Consider the following 17,717-nt stretch of genomic DNA (forward strand, 5'->3'; position numbering starts at 1 on the left):
CTCAGTCCATCGATGCCCCCGCCTCTCCTCATGAATGCAGGTCTTTTTTTTTTTTATACGAGCCAAGCTCTCTCGTCTTGGGGAGGGCATTTAAATAAGCTCATCGATCTTTCATTTTACAGTTTAAGTGACGGCAGCATTTTACTGTCTCTGCCTCCTCACCTCCCCTCCTCCTCCTCCTCCTCCTCCTCCTCCTCCTCCTCCTTCTCTCATCTACTCACCTCAGTCTCCATCCTCTGTTCCTTATTCATAACCTCTCTCTCTCTCTCCCTGCCTCGGCTGTGTGCTGACACCCACTGGGTTTGAGTCCAGACGAGAACTTATTTGATTGATTCACACACTCCTGTGGCGGTGTGGGGGCCTGGTTTTGTGTGTGTGCGCGTAGTGTGTGTGTGTGTGTGTGCGTGCGTGTGTGCGTGTGTGCTTGTGCGTGTGTGTGTGTGTGTGTGTGTGCGTGTGCGTGTGTTTGTGTGCGCACTGTGAGTGCAGCTGAGTCAAGGGACTACTGCAATTCATTTGGCCCTCATAATGGTAGATTGCAATCTGTATATCTTAACCCTTTAAGACCGGGAACGCGTCTGTGTCACTTTTTAGATTTCTTTGGCTGTTCAAGAATAGCGGAGCTCGTATGTGCCGCGCTACGAGCTTGTAGATCTGCTATTTCTGAAAAGAAAATCTTGAAAATGTGGACAAATCTTTGAATATATATATTTTTTAAAGCGAACATTTGTAACTCAAATCTTTGTCTGAGGATTCTACAAATCCTACAGTTCTTTGAAAAACGTATCTTTCTCTATATCAGTGGTTCTCAAACTTTTTCATGTCATGGACCCCCAGCATTATATGTATTTGGCCGTGGACCCCCATCTCAAAATATTTAGTTCCAGGTATCCCCATGAAGCAAAGATTTGAGTTAAAAATGTTCCCTTTAAAAAAAAAAAAATGTATTCAAATATTTGCACAAGGTTTCACGATTAAAACAAATAAATAGCAGATCTACAAGCTCATAGCGCGGCACTCGGTGCCGCGCTATGAGCTTGTAGATCTGCTATTTGTGAATAGCCCAAAGAAATCTTTAAAATGACACAAGATGCGTTCCCGGTCTTAATGGCTTAAGGAGAGGTTAGCAGGACACATTTATGTATAGTGACTCTACCCACAATATGTAGTGTGCCATTAGGTTGATGATGCCCTGTGGGCAGCATGCAGAGGCAGGAGGGAGATTGATGTCGTAGCCGTAACATGTGGGTAATGTAAATCTACTGCCATACGGGAGGGGAAAGATTATGCTAATGGAAATAGACTGGGACAAATTATGCCAAAGGACTGTTAACGGCGTCACTGTTTGGTTTGGGCCCAGTACTTGAGTTGACACTAACAGATATTGTGATTGTGATATTTGTTTGATTAAACAAATTGCTTGGTATTGACTTGTGGTGCAGAGAGAGTGCAGACAGACACCACCGTGTCTGTCCAAAGGCTTTTTCTTTCCATCGGCTTGGCCCGAGCTAGAGCCGCACGATTACGGTAAAGATGATCATAATGACATTATCAAATTGACTAGGGGGCCATAAACAACTCCTCGGGGCGAGGAGAGGAGTAACTCTGGTGCCACACATCGGTATATACGGCCACGAAAACACAGTGAATTAATATTTGTGGGGTTGAACGATGCCAGGTCCCAGGATATAGTCTGATTGAAACGATGCCTTTTTAATCACTTTAAAACTTCTCGTTCTCGCTCAGGAGTGGAGCGAGTGAGTTTGGGCTTTTAGGGAGGGGCGAAAACACACGGAGAGGGCTGTGTTGGATTTATAACTTAAAGGGATAGTTCAACCCCAAAATATTCTTTTTTTTATCGATTAGTCACCCTCTGGAGACTTGAGAATCTCTGGAGAATTCATGGATATTATTTGTCTTTTGTCGCATTCCTAAGCCAATCATTTTATGACCGACAGCGGTTCCGGTAGGAGACACAAAGAGTCTCCTTTGTGTCTCCTACCGGAACCACTGCCTACCGGTCGGCTGGCCATCATATTATTGGCTTAGGAATGCGATTAAAAACAAAAAAAATCTATATACACAAGATCTTCATGGTCATTGTGAAACAGAATGCGGCGGTGCCACAATAATTGCTTTATCTTGTTCCCATAATCTAAAATCATAATTGAATACAAAATGTTATAATTTACCCAGCCCTAGTCGATGTGAATATATTATGAGGCATAATATATTCACATGTCCATTACATTGCAAAGGACAATTCTCCCCCCCCCCCCCCCCCTCCATGGTCTTCTTCTTGTATTTAACAACTACATTTTAAAGTTGTTAAATACACATTGTCTGGATGAGTATTGCAAAGCAACTAATGTCGGCATTAATTGAATGCATGGATCCATCATTCTCTCGTAGTAAACAGGCACAGGTTACTACTAATAAGCACTAAAGGCAGGATTCTTGGAAGAAAAATGGCAAAAAGGGAACCGGAACAATACTGTACAGTTCTGTACTTATAGTTTATATAAAGTATTTTGTAAGGCTGTTCATTAATGTAGTGCTATAAATATAACCTACATTTGTGAAAGGTATTAACCCATTAAGACCTGGAACGCATCTGTATAATGTTTTTATTTGAGCTATAAAGAATTATTTTACACTTTGGCTATTCAAAAATAGCAGATCTACAAGCTCATAGCGCGGCACCGAGTGCCGCGCTACGAGCTTGTAGATCTGCTATTTTTGAAAAATCGTGAAAATGTGTGCAAATCGTTGAATATATATTGTTTTAAAGCGAAAATTTTTAACTCAAATCTTTGCTTCTGGGGGTCCCTGGAACAAAATATTTTGAGTTGGGGCGTCGGCGGTCAAATACATATCATTTTGGGGGTCCTTGACATGAAAAAGTTTGAGCACCACTGATTATAGAAACATACGTTTTTTCAGAATACTGTTGGGATTTAGAAGACATTTGTAGAATCGGCTTCAGGTCTTAAAGTGTTAAGACACTAGAAACATGGAATAGTGTGTAATCAACTATCAACTATCAATTATTTATGTCGGAGGGCGATTACCCTTCATGTGACATTTGCATCATGGTTCCCTTGAGTCTTTTCTTTTTAATTACCTGGTAGTAAACGTATTGCTTGGCAATTCAATATCGACTTACAGTGATGTCGATATTGCATGTCTGAATGTTGTGGTTGGGGCTGCATCATCATCGACATATTTAGAATTGGATATTGCTCCAAGTTTAATAATTGCCCAGAGAAGTTTGTGTAAACTGTGGCCTACATAACATGATCAGTGGACTTCCTCCTGAGGCCCATTCTAAAAATGCCTTCTAAAATAAGTAGTTCTCAAACTTTTTTTGTGTGCCAGGCACCCCCCAGAAGAGAGGATTTGTGTTAAAAAAAATAAGACAAGATTTTTCAAAAATGTAAAAAAAAATGTTTAAAGATAGCAGATGTACAAGCCCGCAGCGTGGCGCGTTGTGACGCGTTGTGAGCTTGTAGATCAGCTATTTTTGAGAACCTCTGTTCTAAACCAATGTTCTAAATCAGTGGTTCTCAACCAGTGGTCCGGGGACCACCAGTGGTCCTTAAAGGACCCAAATCTAAATGATGGAGAGTTGGTAATCAAATGGACCCTTATAGATCTTTAACTCTTAAACATCTGCATTAGTTGTTAAGCATCTGCATTACTTAATTAAAGAATTGTTATTTTTGATCAACGTTTGCCTGTTATCTCTCCTCATGGTACCAACATCAATACAGCATGGAATTGTGGACAAAATCTTATCAAACGATAACAAAATATTCTACGTTTTGGGTCTGAGAGACTAAATCTCATCAAATGGTGGTTCCGTGGCTCAAATGATATGAAAAGGGTTGAAAACCACTGTTCAAAACCAATGTTCTAAATCCTAAGACTTTTCTGAAAAACCTACGTTGCTGTACATATATATAGCTAAAATCTAAAATGACACAGATGCTTTCATGGTTATAATTGTGTTAACGAGAGTCCTTGGTGTTAAAGTGCAGCATGTTTGCATGCAAGTTCACGAGGTGGCATCGTGCTCCCAACTAGGCCAAGCCTTACGGTAGCATGGACAGACTGGCCCTACTTAGAGCCCATCCATCACTTTGACTGGAGGCTTGACATGACAGCATGTTATTGGCCGAGCTGTGGCTTGAGCTTAATGGCGATTGGACTGTGGCCGCATCTTTAGAGAATCGAGGTCATTGATTGGACGTCTGGGACATGAGGCTCCGGGATCAAAGAGTTCTGGGCATGAGACTGAAAAAAACCCAAGGGAAGTAGCCACACACGCACACGCACAGACACACACACACACACACACACACACACACACACACACACACACACACACACACACACACACACACACACACACACACACACACACACACACACACACACACACACACACACACCACCCCTTTCTCTCTCATCAGTGTCAAACAACGAGAGCGGATGCAGAGATTTGTCTAACAATGTTTTAATGAGTGAAGAAATTAGAGCTTTGATCCAAATGATAATCTTCTTCCCCCCAACCTCACTGCAGCAATAACCTTTAAGTTTAAGGAGCAGCTGTAATGGCTTTTCGTGACTATTATCGTGGCGGATTTCTTATACTAGTGAAACAGGAGCTGGGCCCTTCTCAAGCCAACCACCAGTGGCGTGCACAGACATTTTGAGGGGCAGGTGCTCAAGTAAATTATACTTTTTTGTGTTTACTTGGTCTGCTCTTTTTTTCCCTCTACACCTATACCTCTTTGCCAAAAATAGCAGATCTACAAGCCCACAACGCCTCGCAGCGCGAGGCGTTGTGGGCTTATAGATCTGCTATTTTTGGCTAAAGTTCTCCTCAGAAAAGGGATGCTAGGTTTCGAGTGGTTATGGTAAAAAGAAAAATCATATCGCATAAAGATTTGGCGGACCCCCTGTAGTAACTCTGAGGACCCCCTAGGGGTCCCGGACCCCTGCTGTAAACTGAAAAAAGGGCACGTCTGGTCAAGAGGGCAAAGGGCAGGTGCTCTAGCACCACCTAGAGTCTATCTGTGCACGTCCCTGCCAACCACAACGTTTGGGGTCGTGTCGTTCACTGACGGCGTCAGACAGTGCAACACGTTCAGCCGTCTCTTTCTCCACATCTGTCTGTCTCTCTCTCTCTCTTTCAATCTCCTCATATCTGACATTTTCGCTTTCTCTTCCAAATTTGTCACTCTTTCCGTCTGTCACTGACATCACTGCCATCACTGCCATCTCTCTCTCTCTGGTTTTATGACCGTTTTATGACTCTTGGGTCTGTTTTTAAATCATCTTTATAATCTTCCCTATTCTCTCTCTCTCTGTCTCTCCGTATCTTTCTCTCTTTCTCTGTCTGTCTGCCCCTCCTTCTCATTCGCTATCTCTCGTAAACTGTGACTCTCTCTGTTTCACGCGCTTCATCATTGTTTTCACCTGCAGCTTAAAAAACAATGATGTTGAATTGGGCGCCGAACCATTTGTATTTTAGCAGTGGTGTAAAGTAACTAAGTACTGTACTTAAGTACAGTTTTGAGGTATTTTTACTTTATTGGAGTATTTCCAATGTTCAGTTATTTTACTTCTACTCCACTACATACACTAACAGAAGCGTTGTAGAGCACCAAACTACCTGACAGCACTCCTGAGCGCACGTGTGTGTGTGTGTGTGTGTGTGTGTGTGTGTGTGTGTGTGTGTGTGTGTGTGTGTGTGTGTGTGTGTGTGTGTGTGTGTGTGTGTGTGTGTGTGTGTGTGTGTGCGTGTGTGTGTTTGTGCACAGACAGCGTACCTAACTTTCCTAAGATGAAACTTTTATTTTACTTTGGTCTACTCAGCAGACAGAGCAGTGGGTGGGTGCCCATCAGTGTGTGTGTGTGTGTGTGTGTGTGTGTGTGTGTGTGTGTGTGTGTGTGTGTGTGTGTGTGTGTGTGTGTGTGTGTGTGTGTGTGTGTGTGTGTGTGTGTGTGTGTGTGTGTGTGTGTGTGTGTGTGTGATGATAGACGTCAGGTTAGTCGGGTCTGAGAGGAAGTGATGTCCCTCGTCGACTCCCCTATTTTCCTGTCTGTCAGTGGGAACAGAAATACCACTCTTCCACATCCACCTGACAGTCTGCACACTGTGTGTGTGTGTGTGTGTGTGTGTGTGTGTATGTGTGTGTATTTAAGTGTGTTTATGACAGTGTGCAGACTGCAGACCCACTCTGTGAAAGGTTTTAGCCTGACAGGACTTTAGACTTCATATGTGATTTTGACGTGTGTGTGTGTGTGGGTGTGTGTGTGTGTGTGTGTGTGTGTGGGAAAACAGTGGCATGTGTGTAGAGAAAAGAGAGTGAAACAGATTGGAACTCTCCTACGTTTTTGCACGCACGCACGCACGCACGCACGCACGCACGCACGCACGCACGCACGCACGCACGCACGCACGCACGCACGCACGCACGCACGCACACACACACACACACACACACACACACACACACACACACACACACACACACACACACACACACACACACACACACACGCACATCCATGCAAACATGAACAAAGCAAGGTGTTAATTGCAATAAGCCATACAGAGAGCATCCTCTGTGTGTCCATTGTTTCTTAAAGGCATTAATCACACCAATGACAGCAGGTGTTGAACACTTAATTTCCAACGTCAAAAGAAAAGCTGCAAGCAGAAGTTCAATGTCTAAACTCTCGCCTAAATCAGCTTTGTCTCCTCACGTTTGACAGAGATCTAACTGAAGGTTTTGGACTACGATGCCCAAAGGTGTCTGTCTGCCCATCCTTCACTTTTGTGTGCCCACCCACATTTTCAATCCTTCTGCTGCCACCGCCAGGATTCATACCCTAAGCCTCCCCCTGGTCAGCCGGGACGCCTGATGGAGGGGAAAGGAACTGGCGGGAATAAGGTGTTCCTTCCACGCACTACGTCCTACCGGGGAAATCCCCCCCCTGTCAGGTGATAAGAAGCGACCTGCTCACTCCTCAATGCATTGAAGGAGGCATGAGCTCAGTTCAGGGCTCTCCCCAGGCTGGCAGAGGCGGAGTAGCGCCCGGGATTACAGCTTAGGCAATTGGCCCTGGGTGAAAAAATGGGTTACAAAAATCGTGTGTTTTTTTTTTGGGGAAAAAACCCCCCAAAAAAACTAAAAAAAGGATTTATACCCTCATAATAATAAAGATATATGCTGTTAAATTTCTACCTGCAAACCACGAAAGACTTAGCGTATGCATGTGATTACCAGTTGTACATTCTCTCTTCTCTCTTCCTCCCTCTCTCTCTCGTACGTGTAAATTGTCTGTCTCTCTCCGGCGTTTCCTTTGCTTTGGCCGACGGTTCAGCAGCACTCTAAACCCTGTAAAAAGGGGCTAATGAGTGATTTTAATTTTCATGCTGCATATCGGTATATATCAGCCAAACATGTGGACATCAATTATGACGGTGATACAGGCATTAACATAACACCAATCTGGAGGCCACTGAGAGCGTGAGGAAGAGGATGCAGAGGACAGAAGAGGGCAGGCTGGATGATGAAGAGTTTAGAGGCAAGGGAAAGACGTGTAGACGGGATACAGCAGTGCAACGAGATTGATGTTTTTCCACCCTCACTTGACAAGATCATCTTAATTAATAGATGAGCTTAACCACTGAGGAGCAGAGCTACCTTAAACACTGAGACACACACACACACACACACACACACACACACACACACACACACACACACACACACACACACACACACACACACACACACACACACACACACACACACACTCTCTCGCTGTGTCTTGTGGGATTTGAACCAATAACCTGTTGGGTAATTAGTCTATCTCCTCAGCCGGCAGCAACTGTTGGCCTCCATGACCCCTTGATACTGAGCTAACGAGAACGCCAGTGGCACACACACACACACACACACACACACACACACACACACACACACACACACACACACACACACACACACGCACACGCCACAAGCCTTCCTCTAATTTGGACAGGAATAACAAACATCCAGCCCCCCCCTGTTCACTGCAGTTTGACATAATGTAACCTCTCTCTTCTCTTTAAAATGCAGAAAGAGATGTAGGCTGTATCTTGGGCTGTATCTAGCCCATTAAGACCTGGAACTGTGTCATTTTTAGATTTGAGCTAAAAAGCATTATTTTACACTTTGGGCTATTCAAAAATAGCAGATCTACAAGCTCATGGTGCCGCGCTACGAGCTTGTAGATCTGCTATTTTTGAAAAATCGTGAAAATGTGTGCAAATCTTCTGAATATATATATTTTTAAAGCGAACATTTTTAACTCAAATCTTTGCTTCTGGGGGGTCCCTGGAACAAAATATTTTGATGGGGGTCTGCGGCCAAATACATATGATTTTGGCGGTCCTTGACATGAAAAAGTTTGAGCACCACTGAAACATATGTTTTTCAGAAAACTGTTGGGATTTAGGAGACATGTAGAATCGGCTTCAGGTCTCAATGGGCTAACAAGGCATTACCGTATACCAGGGGTATTTTGAAATCCCAGGGTGTTTTAGAAATAATCCCAAAGCTATACGATTTCCAATACCGTCAGAGATACAGATGCTCATGCCAGACAGTGGTGGAAAGTGCATGTACTCAAGTACTGTACTTTTTGAGGAATTACTTTACCGGAGTATTTCCATTTTTCTATACTTTTACTTTTACTCCACTACGTCTCAGGCAAATATTGCACTTTTACTCCACTACAATTATTTGAAAACTTTAGTTACGAGTTGCTTTGTATGTTTTGATTATTATTACAAAACATACATTAACCACTTCAGCCCTATATGTAAACTTTGGCTATTTGAAAATAGCCGATCTATAAGCTCACAACGCGTCGCATAGCGAGTTGACGCGTTGTGAGCTTGTAGATCTGCTATTTTCAAAAACCTTTTACACATTTTAGACGGGACACTCTGCATAACTAATACTTTTACTTTTGGTATACTTTAAGTACATTTCGATGCCAATACTTTTGTACTTTTACGTGAGTAAAATCTGACTTCCGGACTTTTACTCGTAACAGAGTATTTCTACATTGCAGTATTGATACCTTTTACTTAAGTAAACAATTTGAGTACTTTTCCCACCACTGATAGCAGAGTCACCAGCACCACATGCACTTGTCCATGTGTAGAGAATATATAGTGAAAGATGACTCATCTGATCATCTCTGTAGACCTAGTGGCTGTGTTTTTTGCACCACTGAACTCTCAAGTGTGCATTTGTGTTCGTAATGAGCTTGAGGTGACACACTGACTGCAACCCTACTATTATAGCATCCCTCTCTACGTGGTTGTCAACGGACTGCTCTCGCTGACACAGTCTAATCACGTCCTGCATTGACATTCTCAGTCACCTGAGGAAGAGTTGCTCTCCTTAGGGTTAGGTTAGTGTCAACATGTCCTTGAAGAAGACACTGAACCCCAAACTGTTAGCGATGAGCCTTGCATGGTTTCTGTGTGTTACGGTGTGTGTGTATGTACCATTAATATGGTATCAGTGATGCTGTTTATAGACTGTTTATAGACTGTGTATACATCCACCTACAGTTCATGCTCATTGTTGACCGTACAGTATATTAACCCATTGAGACCTGAAGCCGATTCTACATGTCTCCTAAATCCCAACAGTATTCTGAAAAACGTATGTTTCTATATCAGTGGTGCTCAATCTTTTACATGTCAAGGACCCCCAAAATTATATGTATTTGGCCGCGGACCCCCATCACAATATGTTGTTCCAGGGACCCCCCAGAAGCAAAGATTTGAGTTAAAAATGTTCGCTTTAAAAATATATATATTCAAGGATTTGCACACGTTTTCACGAATTTTCAAAAATAGCAGATCTACAAGCTCGTAGCGCGGCACTCGGTGCCGCGCTATGAGCTTGTATATCTGCTATTTTTGAATAGCCCAAAGAGTAAAATAATGCTTTTTAGCTCAAATCTAAAAATGACACAGTTCCAGGTCTTAATGGGTTAATTCATATATTCACTATGGTGTATAACTAGTAGTTACTTTTTAAATTGGGGTACCCGGACTACGTTACGGACTACAATGTTTAGCAAGTCATTTGTAACTGTAGGGGATTACTTTTTAAAAGTTACCCTCCCACCCCTGTGTACATGTATATATATTCATCCAGAAAGATTTATTTTGTGTACTGTAAAGCGTCCTTGGGTTTCAGAAAGGCGCTATATAAATTCAAGTTATTATTATTATTGTTGAAGATATCTAGGGCCAGCAGCTCATTATTTTATTTTATCTTTATGTCTACGTAAAAACTTTCGTTTTGTTTCTCGGGTCTTGGAGGTCACCCAGTTCTCCATCTGTCTCCCACACATCTTATTTTCTCCCTCCATTTTGTTTCCCTGATTGTTCAGTTGAGTGTTCCATGTATTCTTCTGGTTGCTAACCTGTTAGTGTGGAGACTCAATGGGATTCACTTGCTGCATTGAGTTGTTCACTCAAACTCACTCTTTCACTCATTCATCCAAACAACTGCCATGGACAGCTATTGTCTCCGCCTCATTCTTACTCTCTCTCTCTGTCTCTCTCTCTGTCTCTCTCTCTCTCTCTCTCTCTCTCTCTCTCTCTCTCTCTCTCTCTCTCTCTCTCCCTCCCTCTCTCTCCCTCTTTGTCTCTCTCTCTCTCTCTCTCTCTCTCTCTCTCTCTCTCTCCCTCCCTCTCTCTCCCTCTTTGTCTCTCTCTCTCTCTCTCTCTCTCTCTCTCTCTCTCTCTCTCTCTCCCTCCCTCTCTCTCCCTCTTTGTCTCTCTCTCTCTCTCTGTCTCTCTCTCTGTCTCTCTCTCTCTCTCTCTCTCCGTCTCTCTAAAGGGCTTAGGATTCCATTGTCGTGGCCCGCTCAAGTAGAATAAAGCCCGTTTTGCTGCCTTTATTATGCTGAAAAGCACATGTCTATTTGTGTCTCTACGGCCACGTAGTCTAGGAACCAAAACATGTTTATTCATCCATTTTACTTTATTTTGTTTTCCATCTTTAAATGTGTGTTTAACAGCGTCCAAATATTTGGAGCCACATACCCGACAAGAAAACATTGATTGGGTCATCATCATCAAAGCAAAAGCCCTGCTAGCAGCCCCATAGAGTCCATGTGCTGCTCCTTGCACCCACATGTAGAAACACAGACGAGCACCAATCAGTCTGTGTAAATGGAATTTGCCGGCTGCACGGCTCACCAAGACTCACAATATAAGAAAATAACAGCCAGCACTCCAATGTCCTTCCGCTACTTTTAATTCATTAAGGCATGGTAAGGTACATGGACGCGTTTCGGCATCATTAAACATTGGAACATATGAATAAAACAGCCATTTCTGTTTGCATTTTAGGCTTTGTAAAAAAAACAGGCAAGATATGACAAATGACTTAAATATTCTTCATCCTTCCAAAATAAAAGAGAGAGAGAAAGAGTGGAAATTGCCGATCTACAAGCTCACAACGTGTCGCATATTTTCAAATAATCTCAAATAATTGTGATTAAGCGATTATGTAATTTTGACAGGCCTAACTGAAGGAGTAAGTAACTCAATTGTGAAAACAACAGCAAAGCCTTTAACATTTCACTCCAATCGATTTTTCGAGATCTCTTGTGTTCGATACCAACCAGAGTTCACAAGCCCCCGCTCGCCCCCGCACGCTCCTCGCTCGCTCGCTCGTGAGACTGTTTACCAGAAGTGTTTTAAAAAGTAAAAGTTTTGGAAGTAATGAGGACATGGACTAGATATACTGTAGACAGGACTCATTCAGTGTATGTATGCCTCTGACAATTCCAGCAAGAGAGGATTAGAAGAGATCACAAGCAAAGGGTTTGCCCACGAGGCAGTCAAATGGGTGGAAAGAGAGACTTTAAAAAGAGCCTAAAAACTATGGTTACACCTACTTCTTTTCAGGAGTTCTTGGGCAATGTCATAAAAAATTACGCTGTTGTACAACTTTGGTCCTTGTGAATGAATTCTATCAGAATCAGAATCAGAATCAGGTTTATTGTCACATCACAGGTTTACAAGGTAAAAAAGTGGGTGAAATTCGTTTTTGTACAACACTCCCATCGCAACGTTAAATTCCGTAGAAAGAAGAGTGGGGAGAGAGAAAAAGAAGAGGGGTAGGGGGTTAAATGGGAAGGAGATCAACAGAGAACAATAGAAGGCCAAAAACAAGTTATCTACATATTTACAAAGTACCTGAGATAAGAGACAAACTAAGGTGCCTGAGCATAGCAGCAATGTATGTATACTGTGCATGATATACTTATAGACGCTAAGGTGCTTAGAGAGAAAAAGAGCGCAATAATAAAAAATAAAAAAAAAGTTGTGTTGTGCGTTATACATGGGGATTAAGGTGCAGAGGGTCAGTGCGTGTTCACCTATGGGTGGACTGACCCTGGTATAATCCGCAAGTAGCTCCATGAAGGAGAGCAACAAAAAGTAATCTTTAGCATTTTGACTAAAGCTTTTGCCACAAAGAGTACATTTAAAGCCCTTTTTCCTCTGTGTATCAACATGTGTTTCTTAAGATTAGCATCAGTTTACTACTAATCATCCAAAATTCTCTCAATTCTCTCTGTCTGGTTGTTCATTGTTTTTGATAAAGCGTCCTTGGGGGTTTATGAAAAGCACTATATAAAAAGGCAAACAATACAGTAATACACGAATATGGTGTTTAGTACATAAAAGAGGAGGGCTAAGATAAAACATCTCCTGAAGATTCTTTCTCCTGAAGATTCTTTGGATGTGAGGATAGACAGTGTGTCAGAATTTTGCCGTTTCAAAAGTCTTTTAGAAGTCTTTTTTTCAAGGTCTTCCAGTCAATAGTGAATGGTAGATGTGAGAGTGAGGGTGTCAGACTTGAGTCTTTTTCAAAGTTTTGTTGAAAACTTGAAAACTGGAGGTTGAGGCTGAACGAATTGATGAGGTCGGTGTTCTGTGCTAACACTGTTTCGACGCCAATGCTGGGGTGGGTGCAGGATTCAGCTCATTAGCTTAGGTCAGTGCACTGTGCTTAACCCGTTTAGACCGGGAACGCATCTGTGTCATTTTAAATTTCTTTCACTATTGAAAAATAGCAGATATACAAGCTCATAGCGCGGCACCGAGTGCCCCCCCGCATAATTTGGGGGGTCCTTGACATGACAAAGTTTGAGAACCGCTGATATTATAGCAACAGACGTTTTTCAGACAACTGTTAAGGTCATTACACACCGGCGATTATGCGAATATGCGCAGAATTCGGACTCGTTCCGAATAAATAAAAGACGATTTTTCGCTTCGCTTTTTCACTCCGTGGAAGCTTTTAATAAAACAAACGTATTATTTGCATGAAAAAATCGTCCCCGGTGTGTAAGGGCCTTTAGGATTTAGAAGACATTTGTAAAGATTTGCACAAAATGTTCACGATAAATAAATAAAAAAAGAAGATCTACAAGCTCGTAGCACGGCACTCTAGAAGCTATGAGCTTGTAGATCTGCTATTTTTTTTTAATAGCCAAAGAAATCTAAAAAACGACACAGACGTGTTCCCGGTCGTAATGGCTTAACCTTGAGCAGAAAAAGAAATAATATAACACATTTTCCTGGGGATATGAGTCACTGTGCTTACGACCTTGATAGTGTTCAGCCCAGTACTCACACACTGCACCTGGTTTAATGAGCCAGAGTATCGAAGGACCAGCTCTCTCATTAGGAAGATTAAATGTTGGGTCGCGTTTGGATTATCCACCGCTAAGTGGACCGAAACATGCCTTGTGCTTGCTCAGGAGGCTTGCTTTTGTTAACCCATTCAAAACGGGAACGCGTCTCTGTCATTTTTAGATTTCTTTGGCTATTCAAAAATAGCAGATCTACAAGCTCATGTCGCGGCACTGCTATTCATCTAATTGTCCAATTATTTTTGCAATTGTTTTTGCATAATCGTCATAATCGTCATAATCAATTCCATGTTAAAAAATGTCATATATTTTCAAAAAATGTCAAAAATAGTGGAAATAGCAGATCTATAAGCTCAAAACGCGTCGAGCTTATAGATAAAAAGTAATTCAATATGTGTTATTTGTCATATCTGCCCTGTGCAACTTTTGTTTACGAAAGCTAAAAGCCAAACAGAAATGTAATTTGTATTCATAATGTTCCATTCATTTTCAATGACAGAAACACAATTAAATCGTTAATCGCAATTATCTGAGTGATAATTAAGCAAAAACCCCCAGAAGCAAAGATTTGAGTTACAAATGTTCGCTTTAAAAAAATATACGTATTCAAAGATTTTTTCACGATTTTTCAAAAATAGCAGATATACAAGCTCATACACGGCACTAGCCAAAGACATCTAAAAATGACACCGATTTGTTCCCGGATTGAATGGGTTAACCGCGTCTGCTGAAAAGGAGGAGAACGCCCCTCCTATTCAGATGTTCTTTCCAGCTCGTGAGGGGATTAGAAACAGCAGCCTTCCAGTTTATTCTACAGATATTCTTTACTCTAAAGCCCCCCTCCCCGGGCGAGTGCAGCCCCCCCTTTGTTTGCCAAGGTGTTGGGACCTGTAGCCCGGATTACTGTCTGTCTTTCTGTCTCTCTCTCTCCCTCCTGTTCTGTCTCTCTTTCAGGATCTGTTTCACTTCCTCTAACCCCCCCACTCCCACTTTCATTCTTCTCCATGTCCCTCTATCCCTGTTTGAGTGTGGTCTGTTTAATCCTTTAAGACCGGGAACGCATCTGAGTGTCATTTTATACATTTGTCTGGGCTATTAGAAAATAGCAGATCTACAAGCTCGTAGCGCGGCACCGAGTGCCGCGCTACGAGCTTGCAGATCTGCTATTTTTGAGAAACGGTGAAAATATGTGCGCAAATCTTTCAATATGTATATTTTTTAAAGCGAACATTTGTTACTCAAATCTTTGCTTCTGGGTTCCCTGGAACAAAAGATTTTACCAATGTTTAAGATAATATATGTATATTCAAAGATTTCCACACATTTTCAAGATTTTTTCTTTTAAAATAGCAGATCTACAAGGTCATATTGCCGCGCTATGAGCTTGTAGATCTGCTATTTTTTTGAATAGCCAAAGAAATCGAGGAATGACACAGATGCGTTCCCGTTCTCAATGGGTTAAAGTGGCATTTATGTGGGTGTGGAGTGATTTGGATGGAACATGAACAGTGTTGTTCATTGTTCAATGATAGAACATCAAAGTCCCTCCCCAATAGACACACACTCACACTCACGCGCAGTCGCGCGCACAAACACACACACACGCACACGCACACGCACACGCACACACACACACACACACACACACACACACACACCTGGATGTCGTTCTGGTTGCCAGCGCGGCGCCCTTCTCTTTGTTTGCGTGTGTTTTGATGTGAGGTCGGCGCATCTATTTGCATGGGATCCTCATCCTGCCACAGTGAATCAGCAGGTTAGGTCATGGAATAATACTGAGGTCCAGCTGGGTTTATTCATTGTATTCATTGATTTAAGATATCAGTCTGTAGTGGTTTAATAGCCTTGTGTTTGCCAGATGATCCCAGATCTCTTCCTATCAATACATCTGGTGACATCTGAAATGCAGTTGCTAGAACAGCAGTGAAAATCACAATGAAATTGGTTTCTGGTCCATGATTTCCATTACCTGCTTATTTATTGTTCTCATAGGTTTAATGTGGTTGGAGAGGCTTGTGTTGTGACCATGATGTGATGGTAACAATATGACAAGTACAAGAGAATTATTGCACGCATCTGCAGTTTGACTAATATAACAAAAACAATTAAAATTTGGTCTGACTTTCTTAAAATATGCATTATCTGTATTCTTCTCCGAGATAATGTGTAAGTCAGGGGTCTTCAACAGGGGGTCCGGGACCCCTAGGGGGTCCTCAGAGTTACTACAGGGGGTCCGCCAAATCTTTGCGTGATATATATTTTTTTGTACCTTAACCACTTGAACCCTAGCATCCCCTTTTCTGAGGAGAACTTTAGCCAAAAATAGCCGATCTACAAACTCTCAACGCCTCGCAGCGCGAGGCGTTGAGAGCTTGTAGATCGGCTATTTTTGGCAAAGAGGCTATAGGTGTAGAGGGAAAAAAGAGCAGACTAAGTAAAAAAAAAACTTCAATACAATATAGAGTAGGGGGTCCCTGCTTTATCTCTCTCTCAGCTAGGGGGTCCTTGGCCTGAAAAGGTTGAAGACCCCTGGTGTAAGTAGCCTACATCTACACCAATTGTACTTTGTTGTATCCGTACATCAACCAATTCATTAACGGATCTACTGCGTAGTAAAAATAGACAAAAGGAAACAATTCTTCTCGATATCAAGAGTTAACTGAGAGAACTCAAGCCAGTTAGAAATGCTCTGGAAGGCCTGTGTCGGTCAGGTGCTCAGCTACCATGCTGGGTGTTTGAGTGGACATACTAGATGACAGCTGCCTCACTGTACATCTGGCAGTACAAGTACACAAATATGGACTTTTCTTTATACAGGTGTGTGTGTGTGTGTGTGTGTGTGTGTGTGTGTGTGTGTGTGTGTGTGTGTGTGTGTGTGTGCATAAGAAGAGTGCACTTTGCTTGTTCAGTGTATCTGAGGGTTTTCCCTAGCTGCAGGTGTGTCCTCTCAGCTTGATGATTTGTGGAGGCGTTTGATCTGCCACAGGTGTGTGATGGTTGTGTGTGTGTGTGTGTGTGTGTGTGTGTGTGTGTGTGTGTGTGTGTGTGTGTGTGTGTGTGTGTGTGTGTGTGTGTGTGTGTGTGTGTGTGTGTGTGTGTGTGTGTGTGTGTGTGTGTGTGTGTGTGTGTGGCGTGTGCGTGTGCGTCTGTGTTTGTGTGTGTATGCTTATGAGTGTTGATTTATGCCATGGGCTGAGAAGAGCCTCTTTGATCTAATCTAGGAATGGGTGGGAAGTCCTGCAGTCATACACTGCGTGTGTGTGTGTGTGTGTGCGTGCGTGCGTGTGTGTGCGTGCGTGTGTGTGTGTGTGTGTGTGAGAGAGTGCGCGTGTGTCTGGCCAAAGGATTTAGCCTAGTCTTTTGATCCGAGCCCAGGGGTGGGCATACCTCTGTGAAGAGCTAGCCAACAGCATGGAGACTTGGCTCGGACTCCCGAGGTTTGTGTGTGCGTGTGTGTGTGTGTGTGTGTGTGTGTGTGTGTGTGTGTGTGTGTGTGTGTGTCCACATGTGTCATTGGCAATGTGACGTCTTATTACTGGTGGTTCTGAGGAAGAGCCTGGTGGCTTGAAAAACGTTGCCAAAGTAAACTTGCATTTATTTTGGGAGCAGCAATACTGGTGTTCACATTTTTTATGCTTATATATACTTATTACTCGTAGCCCTCACAAAAGGCAGAGAGATAGACTGTGCTGCACTGGCATCAGCTCTTGGCTACCAGGTTGTCTGCAATATTTCAACTTCTTTACCTTAATCCATTAAGACCGGGAACACATCTCTGTCATTTTACATTTATTTGGCTATTCAAAAATAGCAGATGTAGATCTGGCATTTTTTTTTAAAGATCTTGGAAGATGTGTGCTCTTTAAATTCAAATAATCTTTGAATATATGTTTTAAAACGAAAATGTTTTGACTCTGGAACCCTGGAACAACATATTT

General features: G+C 42.5%; 1 protein-coding gene across 2 annotated transcripts in view; it reads left to right on the plus strand.

Moving 5' to 3' along the window:
* Positions 1-17,717, plus strand: part of sdk1b (sidekick cell adhesion molecule 1b) — a 446,717-nt gene that overhangs the window by 4,272 nt on the left and 424,728 nt on the right. The gene's annotated exons all lie outside the window — the stretch shown is intronic.

Source organism: Gymnoscopelus microlampas (assembly GCF_963454915.1).
Source record: "Gymnoscopelus microlampas genome assembly, chromosome: 2".
NCBI classification, from domain to species: Eukaryota; Metazoa; Chordata; class Actinopteri; order Myctophiformes; family Myctophidae; genus Gymnoscopelus; species Gymnoscopelus microlampas.